The sequence below is a fragment of the Sus scrofa genome, chromosome 6, assembly GCF_000003025.6.
Source record: "Sus scrofa isolate TJ Tabasco breed Duroc chromosome 6, Sscrofa11.1, whole genome shotgun sequence".
NCBI lineage: Eukaryota > Metazoa > Chordata > Mammalia > Artiodactyla > Suidae > Sus > Sus scrofa.
In genome coordinates this window covers 154,514,190-154,541,252 of record NC_010448.4, presented here as the reverse complement: position 1 = coordinate 154,541,252, position 27,063 = coordinate 154,514,190, and the positions used below count along the sequence as shown (strand labels likewise).

Genomic DNA, 27,063 nt, shown 5'->3' with positions numbered 1-27,063 from the left:
TATTCATTGTAACTTTATGGGTTATAACTCGAAGTTAGAAACAGCCCGTGTTCCAACAGCGGAGCAGATGATCTAACATGGTAAATCCATACATTACTGTTGAATACTAATCAACAATAAAAAGGAACAAACTATTAATACACTTGACAGCATGAGTGAATGTCAAAATACCTATGGTGAAAGAAAGAATCCAAATTTCATACTGTAAGATTCCATTTATATAAAATTCTGGAAAAGGCAAAGGAAGTGGAGTGACAGATACAGCACCTGTGGTTGCCTGAGTATGAGGGCTGTGTATGGGTTTGGGAGTTGAAATGAGAGGCATTACCTTATAAAGGAGCATAAGGGATATTTGGGCTTTGATGGAAATGTTGATTATCCTAATTGTGATGGTTTCACAGGTGGATGCATATGTCAAAACTCATCAAATTGTACACGTTAAATATGTATATTTATCATATGCCAATTATACCTTAATAAAACTGTTAACTTTTTTTTTTTTTTTTTTTAGTGGAAGCATGTGATCACTGAACAAGATGGCCCCGTGGTCCAGTGTGGTTATCTGAGCCATGATTCTAATCTGCAGGTGTTGATAACTTGGATGGTACAGAAGCATGTGAATTCTACAGCGCTGGCACTGAAAGCCACAGGGAACGGCCAGGCACTGAAGACAGGGTCTGTCACCCCTTCTAGGATGGCTGTGGATCGTTTATCTCGGGCACTGGGTTTCTATGGAAGCAGATGAGGAGCTGGAGATGGGGGGGTAGCTTTTATAGAAGAGAAAAATAAAGAATAAATTTGTACACGGGCTTTGGATTGATAAATGATCCACTAGGGCACTGGAGAGGAAAAAGGCGACAGAAAAACCTGAAGTAAAGCTAGGGCTCAGAACATAGTGCACGGGTGATAAAATCATCATTTATTCTTCTATGTATTCATCAAATGTGTACTGGGCTCCAACTCTATGGCAGACCCTATTCTAGATGCTGGAGATACAGCTGTGAACAAGAGATAAAACCCCTGCTTTCACAGAGCTCACTTTCCAGTGGAATGAGATGGAACAGCAATACGTCAAGGAAGACATGTATAATGTGGGGGCAATGTGTGCTAGGAAGGAATGGTAAAGCAGGGCAGGGTGGCGGTGGTGGTGCTGGGCACTGTTTGAGGTCAGTAGAAGCCTGAGCAAACCAGGTGGAGATTAAGGAAGAAGACTCCCTTCTGGAGAAGAAGGTCTAAGGGCTGTTATTAAGAGGATGCCGAGGGTGAAAGCAGGACTCCATAATCTTTCCACAATGGAATAGGAATCATAATAACCACTTTGGCTTAGTGAGTCTTTCCTCTGCACCATGATCTTGACTAAGAGCTTGTATCCTTAACCCCATGAGGCAGGTGTAAGCATTCTCATTGCACCACTAATGAGACTAAGGCTGTGTATATTGCAGAAAACGCAGAGGTAATGATCCGCAGAGGAAGGGACTCAGGTCCCCCAGTTCTGTCTGATCTCCCATCCCAAGCTTATAATCACCCAGTAGGTGTCACCCAGTCACAAGTCAGGATGCATGGGTTTGTGAAGCCCCAGCAGTGTGATTTGGGGGGAGCATTTATACTTCCCAGTTATCTGCCCTCTATCATCTACCTATCTATCTATCTATCTATCTATCTATCTATCTATCTATCTATCTATCTATCTATCTATCTATGTATGTATCCATCATTTATCTATCCTTCCTTGCTTGTGCCTAATGAAACAATGCTTCATAATGGTTTCATGTAACAATGCTTTATGTGAATCACGAAAGAACATACTACATCAGGACAAAATACCTAGAAGTGCTCCAGGAAAATTGAATTTGGCATTTTTTCAAGTCATTCCCTCTATTTCATGTACTATCAGCCTGGAGGATATCAAAAAGTCCTGTCATGAAGCACAGGACTGCTTGAATCTTAGGCATGGTAAACTACCATCACCACTCACCTGGACCAGGGTCTCCCAATCCCCTCCTCCTCCTCTCTATTAAACGCTGTGTCCACGGGATCCCCTTAAAATGCAAATCAAGCCCCTGTCATTAGTTATCCTCATGCTACCTACTGTAACAAAGTTCACACTTGAGCGGCTTAAGCCTGCAGTAGTTTATTTCATTCACAAAGAAATCCCATCATCGTTGAGCTACATGCCCCTTGGTGAGTCAGGGAGCCTGGCTCCTTCCACCTTGTGGCTCTTGCCATTACCTAGGGTCTCAGAGTTGCTATCTTCTAGGAAGCGGAAATGTTAAAAGAGCCCAGAGAAAGCACACCTGTATCTTCAAAGCCCCAGCCTGGATGTGACATCCATTGCTTCCATCCACATACTTTGTCAAGAAATAACCACGTGCCCACATCTTGAAAACAAGGGGCTGGGACAGAAAAGGCAGTCCCTGTTTAGACAGCTGCCCAGTGGGACAGCGCATAGTATGGACTGAGGACCACATATTTTTGGTGGCTAATTAGCTGTCTCTGTCCCCTCCTGTTTTTGCTCAAGGTCATATGATGAAATTCAAGAATTTTTTTTTTTTTTTTTTTTTTTTTGGTCTTTTAGGGCCACATCTGCATATGGAAGTTCCCAGGCTAGGGGTTGAATCAGAGGTGCAGCTGCTGGCCTATGCCACAGCCACACAGGATCTGAGCTGCATCTGTGACCTATGCCTCAGCTTGTGGCAATGCCAGATCCTTAACCCACTGAGCGAGGCTAGGTATCTAACCTGCATCATCATCATAGACACCACGTCAGGTTCTCAGCCCACGGAGCCAGAATGGGATCTCTGAAATTCAAGAATCTTTAATGCAGCCTACTAGGCCTGATGGAAGGTGGCTCCTGACCCACATATCCGGCTTTATCAGGCTGCTCCCCTTGGTCTCAACGCTCCAGTGCCAGCGGCCTCTCTAGGCCTGAAAAACGTCATGCTTGTCAAGGCTCACTGGGCACAATAAACACTCCCTCCTCCTCCTCTCCTCATTCCCAAACCTAACGGGATTTCCTTTCACTCTCTCACTTTTGGCTCTCTCCCCTAACCCTCAGAATAGGCCACTTCCTCCTGTTCTATGCGCTTGTCACCTCTGCCCCCAATGCCTGCTGCTCGGCACACACTCAGGCCATCTCAACACACTTGCAATGACTTGCTCAGTTTCCAAAAGCCCAGCGAGTGTCAAAATGTGTGGATTCAGAGCACCCATCTGCAACCAACTGGTGGCCTTAACCCCTGGCTGGCTTTTTATAACTTTCTTTGCCACCATCTCCTCACTGGAAATATTTGGATAATTACCACACATTCTTCATCGATGCTGGTGTAGATTAAATGAGATCCGGTAGGTAAAATACTTAGTGTAGCCCAAGGTGTATAATAAACCATAACGGGTGGCAGCCATAGTTGTAACTGCTATCAGAGTAAGTTCTGTAACCATTCATCTTATTCCCTATTATATCTCCAGAACTTGCACAGGGCCTGGCCGTGGAGGGTGTCCCATTGGTAACCGTAGAATAAAGTAATGCTTTTTTTGTTGCATATGAAGGGCTCTCTCACAGAAACACCTCTCTGTGGTCTGTTAGTCCTGCATGGGTCCGTGTTCATCTGTGCATGAGCGGGAATTGCAGGATAGCCCAGTGGTGAAGTGCACGGCCCCAGAGGGAGGCTGTGTGGCCCAGCACAGGTGTATCCCAGGAGTCCAACTCAGAGGAACTTTCTTCTCCATCTGACACCTCAGTTTTCCTGACAGCTAGAGATAATAATAGGGCACGCCTGATACAGCTCTGCTGAGGGGAGCACAGTGCCTGACACAGAGGAAACACCCCAGAAAGACAGCTGCTACTTCAAACCATTAGTTGTGAGTTTCTTTTTTTACAACAGAAAATGAGCAAAGGATTCATTTAACATTCATCTAATGCTGTGCCTTATTTCTTTCCCTTGGGTGGATTTTATTTTTTCTTTTCTTTTCAGGGCCATATAGGTGCCATATGGAAGTTCCAGGTTAGGGGTCAAATTGGTCATGCAGCTGCAGGACTATGCCACAGCCATAGCAATGCCAGATCTGAGCCACATCTGTGACCTACACCATGACTCATGGCAACACCAGACCCCTAGCCCACTGAGAGAGGCCAGGGATCAAACCTTCATCTTCATGGATACTAGTCATGTTCGTAACCCACTGAGCCACAGTGGAACCCCTCCTTTGGGTGGATTTAAAGCCATGATATCTGGGACTCGCTGGGTCTAACATTGCTTTGAAAGGAGGTGGCTGAGAGCAGGAAAAAAAGCTCCTGGCCGTCTTCATATTTGAGGTCATGAAATAGCACCCGTCATGGTCCCACTCTCTGACTCCCACACTTTGCCTTCCCACCCAATGGGTGTGGGAGGGAGGCCTGGGGCAGTAATGGAGGAATTACAACGTCTGCTCAAAAGAAGACATTTACCTAATTGCAAAGGAACACATCCTGGCTGCAGACAATAAATGGTGTGTGATGCTTCCATGAAGTGAGATGGATGGAGCTCTCTGCTGCTAACCGGCCCGTAACCAGGGTCATTAATCACACGAGGCACACCCATTGCCAGTAATGGACTTCACCCCAGAAAACTCCAACTCACCGTGCCAACGGGTTAAAGGGAAGGCCTCGCCTGTTATGGAAATTCAGATCTCCCAACAGGATTAACCCTGGGTGTTTGCCACCCCTCATTCCCTGAAAAGCCCTTTTAATTGATTTTCTTTCTTATTCTCTCCAACCTGGTGGAGAGCTTACCTGCCAGCTTCTGCCTAGACCTAGAGACTTGGCCTGAATTGTATGAACTGCATAGAAGCCTCTGGTCCACAAGAAATCCCCCCCTCTTGACAAGAAAAGTAACTAAACCTCAAAGCAGATCCTCAGGGTTTTCGTTTTGTTTTTTTTTTTTTTTTTTTTCCCTTGGCCAGCCCCCACATCTTCACTGAGACATCTAGATGGGAAAATGACCTGACAACATCACTTAGAATTTATTGAGGGCTTGCCAGGCATGGTGCTTTATACCCATTTCCTCACCACAATTACCTAAGTAACAATTCTAAGAGGCATTTGGCTTTCTGTTTTTCTTGGTAAAGAGACTAGAGTTCAGAGAGGTTAAGAGATTTGTCCATGAGTGCACAGTGAAAGGCAAAGCTGGTGCCCATCCAAACTGGCATGACAGATAGCAGAGCCTATGCTGTTTCTGAGATGCCCACCTCGAAGTGCCTGAGCACTGTCTTGTCTTTCTTGAACTGACATGTGAACATGTCACGTGTCATAGCTGGAAGCCACAGCTGAGTCCCTGTTTTCCTCTTGACCAGCAATAAAAGAGCAGAATAGCACTGGATGCTTGAGATAATCATGAAAAGTAGACTTTCATTTTAAAAGGCAGTTAAGTTCCACCATACTGATACTCTACAAGCTAGACCCAGTAAATATTGCTTAACTTAATAAGTAGACTCTGGCCCAGCTCCCGTACTTGGAAATGCTCAGGGTGAAGAGGGTTAGACATGGTTTAGCCTGTTTCCTTTTCATGGGAGAACCATGAGATTAGGTCATTTGTAATAAATTCCTCCGCTCTGCAGAGTTTCTGCGGAGACACTATTTACTTAATTTGATTAAGAAGGAAGAAGCCATCCCTTTTGGTGGGCTGTATATTCTCATAAGCTCTGAGTAGTTCTGAACCAGAGGTGGTAGAATTTCATTTGCAGGTCATCCCAGGCCTGTAATAAAAGAGCTGAGGCAACTGAACTGATGTCTTTTGCGCTGGGAGGTCATTTGCAACAGAAAGGGTTTGCTCTCGGCTTTTCTGCTGTCACATTTGGTTGCATGAGGCCACCTGATCTGCACAGGCACATTCTTTGGCCTGGTCTGCAAGGTTCTCCAGGAGCTGGCTCCCGCCTGTCATTCTACTCGAGCTACTGACGCTGTAAAAGGGCCAACAATGATTTGCTGGGGGAGGCTCTCGTATACATTATAGGATATCTGGCAATATCTCTGGCTTCTACTAACTAGATGCCAGTAGTATCACCTCAGTGGCACAAGTAAAACTATCTCCAGACATTGCCAAATGTCACCTGGGAGTAAAACTGCCCTCGGTTGGGAACCACCAGACTGGAGTCTTGGAACCTGTGCTGTTCACTGGGTTATTCTTAGAGGCTGTAACCATGCCTGACACATAGTAGACACTCAGTAACAATCTGCCATTGAATGAACGTGGCCCAGTCTTATGGAGCCCAGTCTTGTGATCCATTCAGCTCCTTTTCACACATCAGCCTCTTCCACATCCATGCCCACGTTTTCTTTCCTACCTCTCTGTTCCACCTAAAATATTTTTCCTCCTCCATCTTAATATATTAGAAACCTATCTTTTTTCAAGATTCCATTCAAACACCATGCCAACCCCTAGCCTGGGAACTTCCATATGCCGTGGGTATGGCCCGGAAACAAACAAACAAAAGCTGAAAAATCCTCCAGGACAGTAGATTCATGGACTCTTACTATATAACAGAAGACAGAATCTCCTCTGAGCTCATGTGAATACCAGGGGTACAAACACTTTGGGCACAGCAGCCCAAGGTGATTCAGAACCAAAAGCCACCTGCCAGACCTGCTTGCTACCCCCATCCCCTCACAGACCACTTTCCTTAGGAGAAGCCTAGATGAGCCCTTGTCTCTTCTGTTTACAAAGTGTAAACAGGAGAAGCTTGTCTCAGTGTGCAGGAAAGATAATTAGAACTAATTTATTATCTTTCCTTGGAACGAGGATGCCAAGTGGAAACTGCTGGAGGTCTGTGCTACAAAGAGAAATGTTTTTGACTATATTTACACATCTGATTTGAGAAGTACATAGAAACCGAATCATAGCTGTAATAACACATTCATGGGGCCCTCAGTAGACATATCTTGGTTGCATGGTATTTTGCAAGGTGCAGCTCAGGCATCATCGTTTCCATGGAGTTTTCCTAGACAAGGTTCTGCACCATTCAAAGCCTCTCTGAGGCCTCTGAGAGAGTAAACAGTGCTTTGGAGTCGGGCAGCATGAATGATTTTGGGAAAGGTACCTCTCCTTTCTTAGCATCTGCCCTCTCCTCTGTAAAATGGGGCAAGAGTATCAACTTTGTAAGTGTGACATGAGATTGAAAAGTAACACTGTATGTAAACAGCAGGTCTAATGATGGATGCATACAGGAGGTGCTCAGTAAATGTTAGCGCCAATGCCTATGTGTATATCTAGATGTTTGCCACAGAAAATTCTGGCGCTGCCTGTGAGTGCGGACACATCTTTATTCTCAATTCCAGGCTTATCACCTGGGGCTGGAAAGAGCTCTGAGTCCAGCATAATGGGAAGAGAACTGGAGTACAGCTGAGAGGCCATCTCGTAGGAGGGAGCAGTGGATGGAAAGACTGTGGCCTTAGGCATCACGCAGACTTGTGTTTGAATCTCAGCACTGGCACTTTCCAACTGCACAACCTTGGGAAATTCACTTAACCCCTCTGAAATCAGTTTTCTCATCAGCAATATGAGCACAAGTCCCAATATCATGTAGCAATTGTGAAAATGAATTTATATCAGGCATAGCAAAATGCACCACATAGAGTGAGAGCAAAATCACTGAGTATGCAGCAGAGCCCAGTCCAAGACTCCTGGGCATTTAGCACATATTCAGCACATGTGGTAAAGGACATGGATGAAGCTCCTGATAATCTGGGGTGTCTGGGGAAAGGAACTAGAACACTGGATGAGGAAACTGAACCATATGAATTTATATCCCAACTTTGCCAACTGAGCCAGTCCCTATCTTCCCAAGCCTCTGTCTTCCCATGGATAAAAAGGTGATTCTGGTGAAGATAAAAGAGTTGATATTGGTGAAAAGGATTTACAAACTGTAAAGTGGTATAACATGACATTTGGCAAGCATTTGGTATAGCACCAGCAAAGAGCAAACCATTCAAATAAATGGCTGACAATACCATTAGCAAGTACTTACAAAGCACCTATTAAGGGCCAGTCATGGGGATTCCCTAATCAACAAGACATGCCCGCCTCCCTGGATGAGCCTCAATATCACCTCCTCCTCCTCACCTTCACTGATGGAGGGATTGGAAAAGTTAGGGTCTGTAGCAGCAATCTAGCTTCTGATAACTGAAATAGCACACATGCAAAATACACATTTGTCTGTATGACACTCTGTGCTTTAAATGCCCTCATCTGCCCTTCATTGTAGGATTTGTTTTGTTTTGTTTTATTATAGCTTTCAATGTTCTGTCTTTTGTCATTTTTCCCTTTTTTGTAGCCAGAGGACCTGTCTCTAGAAATAGTCCATTTCTCAAGCATTCTTCCGATTTCTTGTGTGAAGCATATATGAACAGTTAGTTAGGATGTTGTAGAAAATGAGGAACCATTTCTGAGGGGAGGGCCTGGGGGCTCTTCTGACAGTGAAAGAGCTGAGCATTGATGGGTGAAATTACTGATATCTATTCTGCCTCTTTAATACCCACTGACACCAACCCAGATCCGTAGCCCATGTCACCTCCTCTATTAATGCTGTGACAGGCTACACAGCCTTTGTGGCCCCTGATGAGCCACTCCTCCTGCCTTTAGACCCCTCCTTCATCCCATCCACAGTCCCTGAATCTAGGTTTGTTCTGTGACTTTAACCAAGAGAATATGGTGGAAATGATGCACTCTCTCTGAGCCTCAGCTTTAGAAGTCTAGATGCTTCATGAATGCATTAATCATTTAATTCTCACTATATCCCTCCGAAGTAGATACAATTACCTAAGAGCTAATTATAATTTTCTGGGTGTCAGGTACTCTTTTAAACACTTCAAATGAACTGATTTAATTCTCACATCAGCTTTATCAGGGAAATGATGTCATAGCCATTTGACAGGTGGGAAAACTGAAGCACAGAGAAGTTAAGCATCTTTCCCAAGATCCCACAGCCTAGAAAGCTTTGAACTAGGCCATCTTCTTCTATAACCTACATATTTGTCACTATGTTGAACTTTAGAGAGTTAGATGTCTTGCCCAAAGTCACGCAGAGGCCATGGCAAGGCTGGAATTCAAACAGGGTTTACTGACTCCAACGTCTAGTCCTTCTGGCCTACATACATCTAAAAAACCATTCTAGAAAAAAAAAAAAAAAAAAAAAAGACTATTCTGAATATGCCAGCAACTTCACCTAAACCCAAAGGCAACTGCTACAGAAATAAAACCATATGGCTTATAGCCAGTGGTCATCTTATCAGAATTTTATAGAATTCTTCTCTGGTCTCCTTCCCTCTCACTCTCTCCATCTCTCTCTCTCTCTCTCTCTCTCTCTCTCTCTGTGTATGTGTAAGATGATATATGGTAGTTAAAGGATTTCTAGATCCCTTCTTTACTCCAGACTCAAGATATAAGTTCACTGTTCATCCCACCAACATCAAAGAGTAGAGATCACAGAACATTCATTCATCAAGTCAATGAGATTTTATCAAATGTCTTCAGGGTTACTGTGCTGGGGCTTGGGTAAATGATGAGCAGAGAGAAAGCAAATTCCACTCACATCTGTACAGAAAGTCCACAGGAGATGTAGCCAGGCTTTGCTGCTTAGGGGCATGACACCTGGAGCAGGTGCCAGACATGCTCTGTGCCTTCACCTCTCATCTGTAAACTGGAGTTATCATGGTATCTGTATCATCATCTACATTCTAAGATTCTTATGATGGTAAAATGTAACAAATGAAATGCTTAGCAGAATGTCAGGGACAGGTGGCAATCATATACTTTCAAAGCTATTATTGTTAATAATAGTTTGATAATAACAACGAATACCACTACTGCTAAGAATAATAGAAGTATAATATCTATCAGGCACTGTGCTAGGTTCTTCAAATGCAGAAAGAAATAAGAGCTGTTTCTCAATTTCAAGGGTCTGCAGTCCTAGACAGGAGAACCCACGTGCGCATGGATAGCTGGCACGTAATCATAGGCACTGGGACTGAAGGGTGTGTCCAGTGTCCCTGGAGCACAGAGGAAGTACAGACCAATTCCTTGCTGTGGGAGTGTAGGGAAGGAGATGCTGGGGTAATTCCTCAGAGGAGGACTAGAATTTGGCTTTGGTGTTTGGAAAGGACTTAGAAAAGGAGAAATGCAAGAAGGGACATGTGAAAAGGAACTTGAGGCAGAGAAAAAAGGCTGAGTTAAAGCACCATGTTGTGATTGTGTTTGGGTAGCTTCCAGCGAGAAAACATTTTCTGGGAAATGGGATCTGGAGTGGGTGACTGTAGAACAGGAAGCAAAAACTGGTAGGAGATAAGTCTGCAAAGGCATCGGAGGTCAGATCATGAAGGATCTTAAATGTGAAGATAAGGAGATGAGCTTTATTATATAAAGAGGCAGGAGAAATTGGTTGGAAATAAAAACTAATATCAATGAATTCATCAATAGATAAAGAGGCATATATGGATATATAGACATAGTTTATAGATATGTATGTGTATATATATATGTATATAGTTATCTCTCACTCTTTATGTCCTTATACCTGCCTACCTATCTTCTGCCTGATTTTTCTTTTTTTGAAAATAGGCACGATGAGAACAGGCTCTGCCTGCTCTTTGTTTACCACTGCAGCCTCAGTACCTAGATAGTAATGTGGAAGGTAGTTTATGATAAAGTCCTGTCGAATGAATAGATGGGCTATAACCACAATATTTAATGCTTGTCAAATGAACAAATGACTTTACAGCTTGGATATGGAGGAAAGTAGGTGTTATCACAAAGCAGGTGATATTTAATCTCGGCACTGTCCACAAGGATGATTTAGCTTTGCAGAAACAGCTCATTCCCAGTAACACATGTTCAGATATCAATGGTCATTGACAAGTATATAGTATGGTGGTGAAGAACATGGATTCTGGGGCCTTGGTTCAAGTCCTTGCCCTGCCATTTAACAGCTAGGAGCCTTAGAACATGTTCTTTAATATTCTGTGTCTCAGTTTCCTCATCTGTAAAATGGGAACAATAAGAATACTTGCTTTATAAGATTAATGTGAAGATATAAGGTGCTTTTACCACAATGCCTGGTGCATAGTAAGCTCTACTGCTACTACCAGTAGTAGTATTATTAAACCTTGAATACAATCAGCAGATCAAATACTCCAGAATCCTATGACACATAAGTAAGCTCTTTCTTCATAATCATAACTGAACAGTCTACATGAGTCTCTTTGACAGTGATCTCTTTGGTACAGATGGAGACCAGACAGCTTTTGGGTCACTTCTGAAAAGATGAGTGAAAGACTACAAACAAAAATAAATGAGGGGAAAAAGAACATATTGAGTGTCAGAGATCAGAAGGGATTGTTGCAAGACATTAATGAACAGAGAGACCTGGAGAAACGATGTCGAAACTTTCTGAGAGAGAGAGTGTGGCAACAATGCCAAAAAGAGAGATGATAAAGGAGGGATGACAGCTCCCTGCAGGTCTGGACCAAGTGTGACACAGAATAAGCAACAAGGCCAGAGGAAAGCAGTGTGTCTTGTTAAGTTCCTTTGAGAGGCTTTAAATCAGCAGTGGCTTCCTGGCAGGGTGAGGCAGGGCTCCAACCATTACAGGTTACCCAGAAGCCACCAGAGAAAAATGGAAAAGCAAAGCCTTGAAGAATGAGTATGATCCCCAATGTGATGTGGTTACCATAGAGACCACTCTCGACGGTAGCTAGGAAGGGCAGCTCCTGTCCTCAGAACAGTTAACAAGCTATTAGACCAAACGTGAAGATGCCAGCAGGTGAGTAGAATGAAGCCGCTCTATCACAGCTGTCTCTTTGCTAAGATCAAACATGGGAAGAAACAGCCATAAATCAGCCTGGCCACTGAGGCCATTGAGTCAAGTTCAAGGGAGCAAGACGGGATTTCTAACCTGTGAGTCAAAGCCCAGGGTCTTAGAGGTAAACAATCAGAAGAGAGATGCTCTAGCTTCCCCAGACTGGCTCAAGGATCCAAGTAAGATTAAAACAAAAGAAAACAATGACAACACCTATGAATATGAAGCCAGTAACTAAAAATTTGGGAAAGATGAGCTAAGAAAAGGATGGGAAGGCAGCAAACAGAGGGAGCTTCCACCACTGTGTTGCCTGACATTTGGTCAGACCTGAAGATAAAGGCTGGCTTTGCAGCAGGCCAGAGCATCTCCTCAGTGTAGGATGGCAGGACAAAGATTTGGAACCAGGACTTTCTCAGGGCTGGCACTTTGGTTCTAGTGGGCTGTGAAAGAAAGCATCCAAAGGAGGTGATACCATAGGCAATTACCTCCTTGATGTCTGATCTCCACTCTAAATGCAGAAAATAATACAGCAGGATGAAACATTCATTGTGTGGTGTGACCTGTCCTGTAGAGGAGCCCAAGGACCCTTGGGTCCACTCTGCCTTCTATGAGGATGTCTATGTGCACAGGTGGTAGCTCAACACCTAAAGTCCTAATGTCTAGTTCTTGACTCCCTGGAGCCTACCTCTGCTTCCCCTCACGCGGGGGCTCTATTTAAAACTTCCTACTTCTGTGTCTTCATACATGTTTTTTCCTTAGCTCCAAATGCTTTACTTCCTTTTCAATTTCTACTTCTCTTTAAATCTCACCTTAAGAGCCATCTCATTCATTCACTCATTAATTCATTTGCTTGCTCATTCAAGCATTCATTCACTCACTCAATGACTCACTTTTTCTTGCTTATTCCATCCCTTACTGATTCATTCATTCACTCACTCATTCTTTCACTTACCCATTCACTCATTCATCCACTCACTCACTCCCTCCCTCTCATTCATTCACTCATTCATTCTTTCACTTACTCATTCACTCACTCATTCCCTCATTCATTCATTCACTCACTCATTCATTCAATCAACAAGTACTTATCTAAGTATTCACCAAGTACATAGGATGCCTCTGATTGCTGCTTCATTGCTTCCACATACCCTGCACTTATATCTAATAAAACATATAACTCTAGGCCAGACTTGTTTATTGATGCTTTGAGCTCATTAGATTTCAGATTCCTTGAGGGCAGATTGGGTCTTGCTCACAGTCTAGCATAGTTTCTAGAATTGAGTGCACAGCAGGTGCTCAATAAATATTTATTAAAGGATGAATAAAAGAATACATGAATGAATTACATTTCCAATTCTCTCCAGCTTGCCATATTCTGAAGGGAATTCTCCAAGCCATCGAGTTGGCCTGGGATGAAATGTTTTTGTGCACATTACTTAATAAAAAGGGCTCTGGGTCAATTGAAAAATTTAAAGTCAATATGAAATTGATCCTCATCAGCACTTTCTCCTCCAAACATATAGACATAAGGACATTTTTGAAACATATGTATTAGTGTTGCATTTTCTGCTCCAGAGACGCAGTGATTGTTGTCACCTCCAAGTCCAGCCCTCATTAATTTACGGGGCGTCCAGCATAATCAGCAACAGGCTTCTTGGCAGCATAAATCAGAGACCAGCCTAGATTTGGGGGAAGTCACTAAACTGCAATCAGAGGAATTCCCTTTAATGTTCTTTCCTCTTAGAAGAAACTATGCACCATTTAATTCAAGCTGCAGATCTTTAGGCTGAATTTCAAGGCCACTCCAGGATCATCAGCCAACAGGTGCTCTTCAGTGGTACAGGGAAAGAGGGTGGAGACACCCCAAACAACACATCCCACAGAACCTTCTCAGGAATTCCCAGCCCAGCTTTGCTCATTTTAGTAGCCACATAAATAGAGATGTGCCTAGGAGGCGGGGGCAGGGGTAGGGGCAGTCAGCAGAGAAAGAAAGCAAAACTTTTTGCTGAAAGGAAACACAATGCAACAAAAGCCAGATGGACTGGGTGTGACAATGCTTGGGCAGAGTTCCTGGCACATAGATGGCCTCCTCATTTGAGGAGCTGGCTGTGACAATCTCTTTGGACCAGCTTCAAATAGAACTGAGGAAATGATTCACAGCCTCTTGCTTAAGCAGCAGGGATGCTGAACCTGCAGTTCAGTTTTCCTACGTTGAAATCCAGTTGAACTTGGGATTTATGCTCTCTTGCCCAGTTGAGAAAATTGTTGTAGGCCCCTTAGTTGACATAAATCCTGACTTTTTTGATGTGCCCTGGTCTCTAGCCCACTGCCCCCTCTGGACTTGACCGTGTTCTAGAGCATGGCTTGCACACACGCTTGGCTCTTCCCTCCTGACCTACTTGGGATACTTCTCTATGAGTCAGACTTGATCCAAAGCCATTCCTCCTTTCACTTTAAACAATTTTTTAATTGATTTGTGTATGTATAAAATTTATGCATATTCATCATCATATCAGATTTAGAAGAAAAAATATAAAGGGGGAAATAAAAGCCCTCCTCACCATATTATGCAGAGAAATTCACTCCTAATATCTTCTTTTTTTCTTTTTAGGGCTGCACCCGCAGCATAAGGAGGTTCCTAGGCTAGGGGTCCGATTGGAGCTACAGCTGCTGGCCTACGCCACAGCCACAGCCACGCCAGATCTGAGCCACGTCTGCAACCTATACCACAGCTCACGGCAATGCTGGATCCTTAACCCCCTGAGCAAGGCTAGGGATCAAACCCACAACCTCATGGTTCCTAGTCGGATTCGTTTCTGTTGCACCACAAATGCATCATCGTCAGCCTAAATGCTTCTTGATACCTTTTTTTAGGTGTCTAGGTCTACATTCCTATGCACATGTTTGCTACAAAATTGGAATGTAAATGGAATCACTTATGTTGTTCATAAAGTTCTAAAGCCTGCCTTCATGTGCACATGCCGTTAAGAATAGCAAACATTTTTTAGAATATGTTTTATTTAATGACTGCATTATTCGAATGTGAAAAACTTGGATGACACATTTTCCTCACTTTGAAAATTTCATTTGTTTCCTTTTGCCAGAACTACAAATAAGGTAGACATAAACTTGTTGGTTCATGTGTCTTTGTAAGTCTAAGGTCAAAGTTATGAAGTCATTTCAGGCTCTTCTGGATGATTTATATTAATTACATTCTCACCAGGGGAATTCCATTCTATACTGGAAGATCATTTTTCCTGGAAGGTCCCCTCAAAGTGGTAGTAAAGGGCAATCTTTCAGATCATCTTGAATTTGTTTGAGTAGGAACTGAGTTTAAGGGAATTTGTCTAAACAAGACTGTGTTTATCTAGGCTGGGAGGGGTTGTGGTTAAGGCAGCTAGCATTACTTATCCTAACTAATCCACAGGGAGTATCTTATTTACTCAATGATTCCCAAACCCCAAAAGCCTCAACTGGTTCTCTGTGCATCCAGCTACGAATCTGCCTTGGACCAGAAGAGTTTTTCACAGAGGCACATGTGATCTGCAGCATCTAACCCAGCGTTTAGCATATAGCAAGGCATACCTGGGTGTGGGTTCATGGGTGCTCATGGAATGAACAAAACCATACAAGAGCTTCATGTTTCCAATGGGCTGACCCTTGAGCAATGTGCACTCTGCCAATGGAAGTGGGTCATCATCTGGTCTCTACCTAAGTTCTTCACCCCCCAGAATAGGCCCATTGAGCTACACAGGGCATCTCTACACTGTCTCCTTTTAAGAAAAGCCTGATGCTGGGGACTGCCCTTCAGAACAGAGTCTGTTGTGCAGAGGAAAGTGGTATTTCCCAATATAGTTGTTTCTCCTCTGCTGATGCTAATTATAGTTTGCTAAATGTAAGCTGGGGAATCATATCACACACCCAAAAAGAGTTCTGGAAATGGGCCCCCACTGTCTTCATAGTAATCTGGAAGCAGAAAGCTCTTCTTCCATTTAAGGCCTTAATCTTTTTTTCCTCCAATACAACACAGACAGATAAATAGAAAGGGCTGCTCATGGACAAGGGGAGTTTGAAATTGCACATCGTCCCAACCTCAGGACCTTTCTTTTGGTCACATGCGCTGATGTAAATCTGGGGTAGGAAGAGGAGGCATGAGGAAGACACCACCTGGTTGGCAGGGAGTTTAATTATACATGTGTGGGGCATTACGGTGGCAGTCTGGCAATACAATTACACAACAAATTATACTGCAAAAGCAAACTCGAGCTTCCTTGGAAGGTCCCCACCCATGGGACCCCCATATTGTCATTTTGCCACACAATCATTCCTTTCATCCATTGTAGCATCACTTGTTCAATTTTTACCTCCCTTAAAATCCATTTTCCCCCTACAAGACATCAGCAAGTCACCTCCTCAGAGCAGCCCTCCCTGATTTTATTCTAGTCATCTCCATGCGAATAGAGTCATCTTTCCTCTCTGTTTTCATAACACATTGCTTTGGTCTCTTCTGTCACGCTACTTGCAGCATCTATGCTTCCAATGTCAAATCTGGAAAACAAGACTTAAGGATTTCTAAGGTCTTTTCAAGGTTTTCTTTTGAAAACTGTATCTTTTGCATTCTTAGGAATAATAAGAAGATGGCTTAAAAATAGTATAATCAAGTGGAAAGATTGTGGCTTTGGCACCAGGACAGAGTTGGAGCATCAGCTGAGTTGCTTCTAGCTGAATGACCTGGGGAGGACTTAGCAGACCTTTGGGCCTCAGTTCTCCCATCTGTAAAATGACAATAGTGCTAATGTTACATCACATGGTGGCAGAGTAGATTCACCTAGGCTGTGCACGTGAAAGCACTTTCAACAAGTAAATAGTGATACATAGTGTTTGTGTTAGCTATTTTAATAAAAAAAACCCTGAGTGGCTCTCTCCCTGCTCTGATTAAACTACCACCACTGCTAGATTAAATATCTTAAATCATAGCATCTCAGATTCTCAGACTCATGCCCAACAATTTCCACTGTCTTTGTCTGTAGAACAAAGATTCATTAAAAACCCACAGGAACCATAATGTTTGTTCACAGTAGGAACAACTTTGGGGACCCTTTTGAGGCAGGAGATAGATAAGGCCCAGGCTGAGCAACTGGAATCTGTGCCCTGTGGACAGATACTTCAAGATAACGATAACGGCAGGAGCAAGGAGGAGCGGAGTCCTACTTGGATAAAAGATAAAGAGACCATATATGTCTCATTCCTGGGGTCAAGGAGACTCCTGAACTACACATGCACAGAAAGGTTCCTCAGGAGTCAGAGCAGGGAGCAGGCACTAAACCATAATACATCCTGTCAACATCCCAAAACCTTGGCGCTAGAGTCCATCTTGGCTAAAAGTTGCATATGCACATAGGGGAGGGCCCTAAGTCAGGCCAAATGAGGGCTCCAGGCCAGACAAAGCAAGACAACAGGTCTGAGGAAGCCTGCAAGGACTGCCCCCATCCAAGTGGTTTAAATCACCCCCAAAGCCAAAGTGCATGCCACTTTCTTGGTCTCTGTCTCTGCCTGTCTGTCTGTCTCTCTCTCATGCTGATCCTGCCCACGATTTCTCTGCATGTATCTTCTTTCCTAACACTTTATTTGCCCCACTACCCTCAGTCTCTTTGCTGAACTTTTTCTCCAGAGAAACAAGGATGGGGGAACCTACATCAAGCGTGGTGGCCACTGTGGTGTAGTGGTTAGGATTCACCTCTCTGACCCCACAGCCACCTGAGAACACTTTCTTGGGTGTCTGCTTTGTTTTGCTGTTTTGTTTTGTTTCTTCTACTTAGGGTCACACCCACAACATATAGTAGTTCTCAGGCTAGGCTAGAGGTCTAATCAGGGCTGTGGCTACTGGCCTACGCCACAGCCACAGCGACTCGGGATCTGAGCCATGTCTGCGACCTACACCACAGCTCACAGCAATGCCAGATCCTTAACCCACTGAGCAAGGCCAGGGATTGAACCCCTTGTCCTCATGGATACTAGGTGGGTTCATCACCACTGAGCCACTCTAGTAGAACTCCTCTACTTTGTGGTAAGCATTTTAGAGGCTTTTGCTACATAAACAAATGAAAGAATTAGAGAGGCTTAGTGTGGGGTCCAGTCCCAGATATGCAACAGAATATTTGTGTGATTTTTGTGAACCTTGCTTCATTTTTTGAATCTTAGTTTGCCGTCTATAAATCAGCTGTGTCAGTGCTATCAAGGATGGTGGTGAAAATGACCATGTGGTAATGCTCTTAGAACACAAAGACATGATGCTTGGCACACAGCAGGCATGCAATGAAAAACATCAGCCCCTTTCTGGCATTCCCACTGTAGCGCAGTGGAAACGAATCTAACTAGGAACCGTGAGGCTGTGAGTTTGATCCCTGGCCTCGTTCAGTGGGCTAAGGATCCGGCGTTGCTATGAGCTGTGGTGTAGGTCGCATACAAGGTTTGTATTCTGCGTTGCTGTGGCTGTGGTGTAGGCTGGCAGCTGTAGCTCTGATTCGAACCCTAGCCTGGGAGCCTCCATGCTGCAGGTGCAGCCCTAAAAAGCAAAAAAAGAAAGGAAAAAAAAAAATCTGTCTCTTTCTCTTACTTTCCTTTCCCTTTGAGCACCAAGATCCCAGAATTCCACAATATAAAACATTCATACACACAGGTGTGGGGTAGATGATGGGTGGTCTCTGGGGGCGTGATGGCAGAGGAAGATTTTACCAGAAACTCCATTCCAGTATCACAGCCAGGCCCCTGCTTGCATCTTTCACCCACTGTGCTCCTCACCACAATATTTTACAGTGAGCATTTTTCTTCACAAAAAAAGAAAGATTATTCTCAATGATGCATGTGATAAATATGCCGGCTTTAAACCTTTTAGAAATATTAAAGGTTTTACAGCTCAATGTTTGACAGACTTGATTAATCCCTTCCGCACAGACATATTCAGGAGGATAGCGGCAGCTGGGTTTTAAAGCTGCAAGAGTGTTCTTTGATAAAGGTAAAGAAAAGGTAAAGAGCTTTTAAAAGGAGAGAGAGAGATTCTTGCGCCGCATGGAAGAGACAAAGCATACGAAGACCCAGAGAGCAGCACACAAGTTGGAAGCTGGGTCTGGGTGGGGGGAGGACAGTGCTTGAGAGGCTTTCTCCTTTGGAGGAGTTTTCAAATGAAAGGCACACATCCTGCCAGACCCCAGGCCCTTCTTCTAAGAGTTGTCTTCCCTGCTGGGTCCCGAAATGGATGATGTGGGATGGGGGTGGGGGGGCAGGACAGACCAAGGGCAGAGGAAACTGCAGAGCAAAGTAAAACCGAATTTACCATCGCCCCTTTTCACAGCCCTGGGCTCTGCCACAGCCTCCCTGCTCGCTCTTTCAGTCTCCAAGGCTATTTCCCAGATCAAGGACCTCTCTAATCCCCAACTGGACTTTGAGCTCCACTCAAGAACAGGACGTGTTTTTTGGCTGTTGCTTCCCCCTCAGCACCGAGACCTTAGCTTTTATATATGATAAGCACCTAATAAACATGCGTTCAATGGGCAAGAGTTGGTGTTTAATCAATCCTTGACAAAATGACCTAATGACAAAAGGGGAGGTAAAAACCTCTACTTCAGAACGATGCTTTAAAAATCACCGACAGATTCCACCTCCTTCTGATCCCTGTTCTGCAAAAGCAGAAAGAGTTTGGAAATTCAACCACTGAGACTTCCAAATAAAGCTTCGTTCAGCAAATATCTACTGAGTGCTACTCCCGCAGTCGCTGAGTTAAGACACAGTTCCTAGTTCAGCCACACGGCCTGGGAAAAGAGATTGTCACCACTGTGGAAGGTGCTAGGATTGAAAGGGTATGGAAAAACATGCAGAACAAAGGAAAGCATGCCAAATCCAACATTTCTGATTGTGGGATATGTTTAAAACAGCCTTGTTGTTCCCATCGTGACTCAGCAGTTAAGGAAACTGACGAGCATCCTTGGGGACGCGGGTTCACTCCCTGGCCTCGCTCAGTGGGATAAGGATCCAGCACTGCCGTTAGCTGTGGTGTAGGTGGCAGATGCAGCTCAAATCTCACGTTGCTATGGCTGTGGCGTAGGCTGGTGGCTACAGCTCTGATTTGACCCCTTGCCTGGGAACCTCCATATGCCATGGGTGTGGCCCTAAAAAGACAAAAAGGTAATAAATAAGTAAATAAGTAAATAAGCCTTAAGAATGAGCAATATACTCATGAGCTGAATGTTGAACAATGCAAAGGGAGATGGGGAAAAGCATCCTTCCCCATAGTATGTACACAGTTCTGATCTATGAACTTCCATTTGAAGTCTAAGTGCAGTGCTTGCTCTGCTAAGCAACCTCCCCCACCCAGTCTCAAAGCGTTAGCACACCCTGCTCCGAGGTTTTCTTTGACACCCAAGTCAATCTCCAACCCCAGCCCCTACTCTATTTTTATAGAAGCATTTTCCCCAACACGAAACACCAACATATTTCCCACAAAATATTATGGGGGCAAAGGTGTAATTCAATTATGTGATTTAATCAATTCAAATGGCTGATGTACCAAGGATCTCAGGACGCCATCCAGCTTTCAACTGAAGGCGAATAATTGTTCCATAATTTCTTAATTCTCCCACAAGACAGTTTAAATTAAAGGATGTCAATTTGCCAAGTCAGACCGCATTGTATTCTTAAATTGGGCCTGAAATAGCCACACGATGAAGGGTAATAAGGCAGAGAGCAGAGCCCAGAGTGCCTGGTGCTGTGCAAAATTGTTTAATACGGTCAGACCTTTTAATCTTCATATCTATTGATGCAGAAAACAGCATATTTCTGTCACTTATGATAAGAAACATTACTTTTTAAATTCCTTGGTGAGGCCTGCAGACCTTCCAGGCAGCCAAGATAGCAGGAATCTCTATTTCTGTGTCTGTGAACATTTCTTTTTTTTCCATAAATTGGTTTTATTCTAATCCATTTAGTCTCCAATCTAAGCCAGAGACAAGTAACCCTGAATGGAACCACACAGGAGGAGAACAAAGGCTTCTTCCTTTTGGTTCTCAGAGTCTGCTGGCTACCAGCTCCTTGAATATGTCAGTGATTAGATGAATAATGAACCAGAGGGTATTAACTAGCGGATAGGCCATTCGTTCCATAAAGGGAGAGAACTGGAATAGCATCTGAGAGAAACAAAATCATGCTCCAAAGTAGCACGTGCGGTTGGGGGTGAGGTGGGGAGTCATTTTAACCATTTTCATGGAAGAGTCAAGCATTTTACTCACGTGTTCCGTCAAGGTGTCCAGGCTGGGTTGGGGTGATGCTGGGGAAAGGGAGGCCTGAGATCTGGACGGAAGCAATTGGCTGATGTTTTCCCAAGACTACCAGGACCACACGTCAGGAACCGTCATGGGAGATGCCAAGGACAGAGCTGCAATGCAAGAAGTCTAGGTCAACTTTGATAGCAAACTGATGAAGGGGGACAGAGTTCAGAGCTGGTGATCACAGGGGCATTTGGAGTGAGTGACTCAGGATGAAGCTTCATCCTAAATGTATGTGGTGTGTGTAGGTGGGCCTGGGCCATGGGGGGTCCATAGGAATCGTGCTGGGCTAAACTAAAGGGACTTTGCCAGTGTCTCTGTGCCTAGGGTTGTGTCAGACTAGGTGGAGGGGACACACGGAGCAGAACGCATTCATCAATCTGTATTTCAAAAATTTGGACTAGGTCACACGTACACAGGCTAAAATCCAAAAGGCACAAATGATACATTTCTTACGTCTGTGAATCTCTCTGTAGGATAAACACCTAGAAGCGGAATTACTGGGTAAAGAAAATATTTATCAATTTTGATAGATACTGTCAAATTACCATCTAAAAAGGCTATACAATTTTACACTCTCTTCAGCAATGTAAGAAAGGACAACCTAGCCAACTCGTCACCGACAGAGCCTGTCACAGTTCTTTATGTGTGGAGACACAAGGTGTAAGGCCTGGAGTTTCCATTGTGGCTGAGTGGTAACGAACCTGACTAGCATCCATGAGGACACAGGTTCGATCCCTGCCTCGCTCGGTGGGTTAAGGATCCCGTGTTGCTGTGGTTGTGGTGTAGGCTGGCAGCTACATCTCCAATTCAACCCCTAGCCTGGAGATTTCCATATGCTGTGGGTGTGGCCCCAAGAAGACAAAAAAAAAAAAAAGAGAGAGATAAGGCCAAATAATGAACAATCACAGCCTTTTAAGTAGTTTTTAGTCTTTTTATATAATAATACACTTATTCCTAATAGTCACCCACCAACACAGGTACCATTTCTGCGTCACTAAATAGATAAGGAAGTAAACACAGAGAACATAAGAATCATTTTCTTTTTTTAAAAAAGTTACTGTAGTTGATTTACCATGTTTATTCCTGTTGTACAGCAAAGTGAATATTTCATATTCACTTTTCATATTCTCGCCAATTATGATTTACTACAGGGCATTGAATATAATTCCACATGCTATACAGTAGGACCTTGTTGTTTAAAGAATCTTGTTTTTGACCACAGCTACGAAGGGTGGAGCTCAGATTCCAGCCCTGCCACCTGGCAGTTCTGCGCAGCTCTAACACTCAACCACTAGCTCTCATTCCAGGAATGGGAATGGGATATTCTCTCTGGTCTGGGTTATAGCTGGTACACACAAAGAGGAAACCTGCGGGTATGTGTGTGTGTGTGTGTGTGTGTGTGTGTGTGTGTCTAGGGAGTCAGGGAGACCAGTTCTTTCCATCCTAACAGAAGAAGACACAGGCTATTAACTGTGAAAATGTTGGGCTACAGTGGTTGATTAGCAGACCCCTAGGAAGAAGACGCTGACATCTTATTCTTACTTTTTCCCAACCCTTTCCATTAGAAAAATTATTCTCTCAATAATCATAATGTGTAGAGAGCTACAAAAATAAAAGTGCGGGATAGTTAAACGAGCATGATACTTTAAGTAACACAGACCTGGGTTCGAGTTCAAGTTCTACCACTCTTTAGCCAGATGACCATAAGTAAGCTATGTAACTTCTCTGAATCTCATTTTCTTTTTCAAATGAAAACAATGAATCTATAATCCCAGGAACATTATTTTATAAGGACTAAAAATCTAAAATATAAACAGTGCCAAACACTCAACAAATATCATTATTTACAAGCAATTTCTAACTACCTATTTGATTTCACTTTCCCCATTTCTCTTTACAGACCCTCTGCTTTCATCAAATTAGTGTATTTATTTACTTTGCTCAAACCTGACGCTATTTTCTAGTCTGCTTGAATTTCTGCATTCTGTTCTCTCTTGTTCTCCTGAAATACTCCCGTCTCCAGTCTCCTCTATAGCATTTCTACCAGTAAGCCATCCTGGTGTATTTCAAACACCACCAACTCTAGCATGTCTCCTGACAAATGCCCTCTGAGGTAAACTACCCCTAAGTAGTTTAATTCCTAAGTACTATTGCGTTCCTAAGTATTATTGGGCTCCATTACTTTTAAGACATTAATCATCATAATATTAGTAACTTAAAAATGCTCTACTACGAAGTTCCCGTCGTGGCTCAGTCGTTAACGAATCCGACTAGGAACCATGAGGTTGTAGGTTCGATCCCTGGCCTTTCTCAATGGGTTAAGGAACTGGCGTTGCCATGAGCTGTGATGTAGGTTGTAGACTCGGCTCGGATCCTGCATTGCTGTGGCTCTGGCATAGGCTGGAGGCTACAGCTCCAATGGGACCCCTAGCCTGGGAACCTCCATGTGCCATAGGAGCAGCCCTAAAAAAAAAAAAAAAAAAAAAGCAAGCTCTGCTATGTACCAGGCACTGCTTTATACACTTTCTATATCTCATTTAATCCTCTCCACAGGTGATAGCCAGGTAGTTATTATCCCACTTTGACAGTCAGGAACGTCAGTCACAATTGGTATGTCTTATCTGCACAGCTGGACTGAAGGCTCTAGAGGGCAAAGAGCATAACACTTCAACTTGCAGGCTTTGGAGTCAGGAACTTGGGTTCCTGGTCTTGATCGTGAGCCTATCAGTTGCATGATATTTAGCAAATTACCGAATCTCTCCAGGTGTTGATTTGGATTTGAAAAGGGGATGCTAATAATACCACTTTCAAAGTGTCATTATAAGGCTTAATTGAGTTTGCAGATACAAGAGTTTGAAACAGTGTGTGGCATATGTGACTGCTTAAATATCAGCCCCTATTATTATTATTTAAATGGCAAGCTCTTGGTTTACAACAAAAAGCTCCCTTCACAACTTCTCATTCGTTATTCCCTTTGCCTGTACTGCCTTTTCCCACCCACACCCATCATTTCATTGTTGATCTGAAAAAGTACAGGTCTCTGGGAGCCTGCTCTAGCATCTCCTACTCCCTAAACCCTTCCTTGACGGCCCACTCTGCAGAGAGAGAGCGGTCTCCAGCCCACCCTCTATCATCTCACTGTGTGTCCAGCTCCCCTGTACCACTCATCTCACTGTGTGACAATTCATTATTGCCAGCACTGCTAGGAGCTCCCAGAAGATGAGGACAATGACATAGTTAATTTTCATCCCTAATACTTAGCACACTCCTTGCATAACTGGCTGCTCTCTAGGTGTCTATTAAATGAAGGAGAGTTGCCATAGTGGCTCAGTGGGTTAAGAACCCAACTAGTATCCACCAGGATGTGGATTCGATCCCTGGCCTCACTTGGTGGGTTAAGGATTCAGCGTTGCCATAAGCTGTGGTGCAGACTGCAGATGTGACTCTAATCTGGCATTGCTGTGGCTCTGCTGTAGGACAGCGGCTACAGCTCCGCTCCATCTCAACCCCTAGCCTGGGAACCTCCATATGCAGCTGGTGCAGCCCTAAAAAGACAAATACATACATGCATACCTGAATAAGCAAAGGAAAGTTATCAATTCTTAACTCACTATTATATAATTCACTGAAAAGTCATTCAATCTCCCCATCACAGCATAGAAAAGAAATTCTGCTGAGGCTAAATGTTTTATGAAAACAGAAGGTTTTGTAAAGGGACCCATGGTATCGTCACTCTCCACACTGCCAAGCTATTGATGTTTTAGTGGTAGACACACAAAGTGATAGATTCACCAGCAAATTCACAAGACATTAACAGACACGCTGTTCGGCTGCTCAGACATAAGCAGAGCATTATGGAAGGGAAATAATAATTAACTCATAAGGAGAGGGGCAAGTAAACATTCTATTAAAAAGGAAAAAAATATCCCAAATGAATATAATCTCTTTCCATTACATTATGAGCATTAAAATTAATGGTGTTGGTTTTTCCGTGGTTTGGAGAGTCATTGTATTTAACAAGCCGAAGTTAACTTCACAGCAGAAAAAAAAAAAAAAATAAATTAAATGTGCCGGTGTCTCGGGAAACTTCATTTTCTGAGTGAATAGCCAAGTTGATGCACATCACCAGAATGGCTGACAATCAGTTTTCCATACTGGTGTGTTCTAAATGGGAAAGGAAACCAACTCTTCATTTAAATTATATTGCAAATCACTTCTTGCCTGCGGAATGGCAGTCAGCTGCAGTAGGTGGCTTTCACGTAGGGCCCGCAATACAACGCTGGCTGATTAATGCTAATTTCAAATGTTTCCTCTTGAGGGGGATGGGCAGGCTATCTTGGTGCACGTGATGCTGAGGAAATTTTATGGTGGGTGACTGACTCAAAGGCCGACAGCACATTTGCCATCAGATAAAAATGCACATTCACAAACATACCGAGACAAGTCAATTATTCCCTGATTCACTATTCCCTGGGTCCCTTTGCGCAAAGAAAACTATTTATACCCCCATCAGATGGATACACAGAATCATGGTAAACAAGCCCCCGATTCCACTTTCCTATATTATATTTCCCAGGGCACCTTCCACTGTGGAAGTCATTAGTTTTGGTCTTTTTGTTCCCGATTTATCAAAACAGACATTTTGCTAGTGAGCTCAGTTTTACTCCCAGATGCAGAACAGTTAGGAGACACAATTTTTGACCAACTGAAAGAAAGAAACAAAACATGCTTTGTAATCTTTTTGGTGAGGGCAGCTGAAAATGTGTACTTCTCTCCCTTGCTGACCGTATGTAGATAAATACTAAAATCAGTGCTGGGAAGATGACAACTTTTCTCTGCTTCCCCAGCTTAATCATCCAAAGAAACAACACAACCCATCCCTGTCCTCTGAATTATTCCTAGTACAATGCCCTTGAGTCAGATCATTCAAAATTAAGGAAATTGGGAGTTCCCACTGTGGCTCAGCAGGTTAAGAACCAACTAGTATCCATGACGATGAGGTTTCAGTGGGTTAAGGATCCTGCGGTGCCACAAGCTGCAGTGTAGGTTGCAGACGCAGCTCAGATCTGGTGTTACTGTCTCAATGGTGTAGGTCCAGCTGCAGCTCTGACTTAAACTTTAGTCCAGGAAATTCCATATGACGTGGGTGTGGCCATAATATATAAAAAGAAAAATTAAGGAAATTGATCAGAACGGACATCTGAAAAAAAATTAATATGAGCCATAATATTCCACTTGTCAAACCAACAATACTCTTTTAAAAAATAATACTCAGTGTGGGTGAGGGTTCAGGGGACAGATTCTCCTGTCCAGAGGTAGGACTGCTTCTGGGTGTCAGGTCACACACAGCATGCCCCCAGCAGAGCTGTCATTGATGATCAGGAATTTTTTTTTTGCCCAGATGGACTGGCATGGAATCCTAGATCTACTACTTGTAACTATTACTCTAGGTAAATTCCCCCCCTTTTTCTTTTCTTTGTCTTTTTAGAGCTGCACCTGTGGCATATGGAAGTTCCCAGGCTAGGGGTGGAATTGGAGCTGTAGCTGTCAGCCTACACCACAGCCATAGCAACGTGGGATCTGAGCCAAGTTTTCAACCCACACCACAGCTTAAGGCAACGCCGGATCCTTGAACCACTACCACTCAGCGAGGCCAGGGATCAAACCCACGTCCTCATGGATACTAGTCTTTTTTTTTTTTTTTTTGCTATTTCTTGGGCCGCTCCCGCGGCATATGGAGGTTCCCAGGCTAGGGGTCGAATCGGAGCTATAGCCACAGGCCTATGCCAGAGCCACAGCAACGCAGGATCCGAGCCGTGTCCGCAACCTACACCACAGCTCACGGCAACGCCGGATCGTTAACCCACTGAGCAAGGGCAGGGACCGAACCTGCAACCTCATGGTTCCTAGTCGGATCCGT

The 27,063-nt window shown here is 43.7% G+C and overlaps 1 protein-coding gene across 9 annotated transcripts in view; it reads right to left on the bottom strand.

Annotated features, from left to right (window-relative positions):
* Positions 1 to 27,063, bottom strand: part of DAB1 (DAB1, reelin adaptor protein) — a 1,217,809-nt gene that overhangs the window by 833,151 nt on the left and 357,595 nt on the right. For all 9 annotated transcript variants that reach the window (XM_021093137.1, XM_021093135.1, XM_021093141.1 and 6 more), the window contains one exon: positions 21,105 to 21,250. The gene's annotated coding sequence lies outside the window, so the exon portion shown is untranslated. The remainder of the gene's footprint in view (positions 1 to 21,104; positions 21,251 to 27,063) is intronic.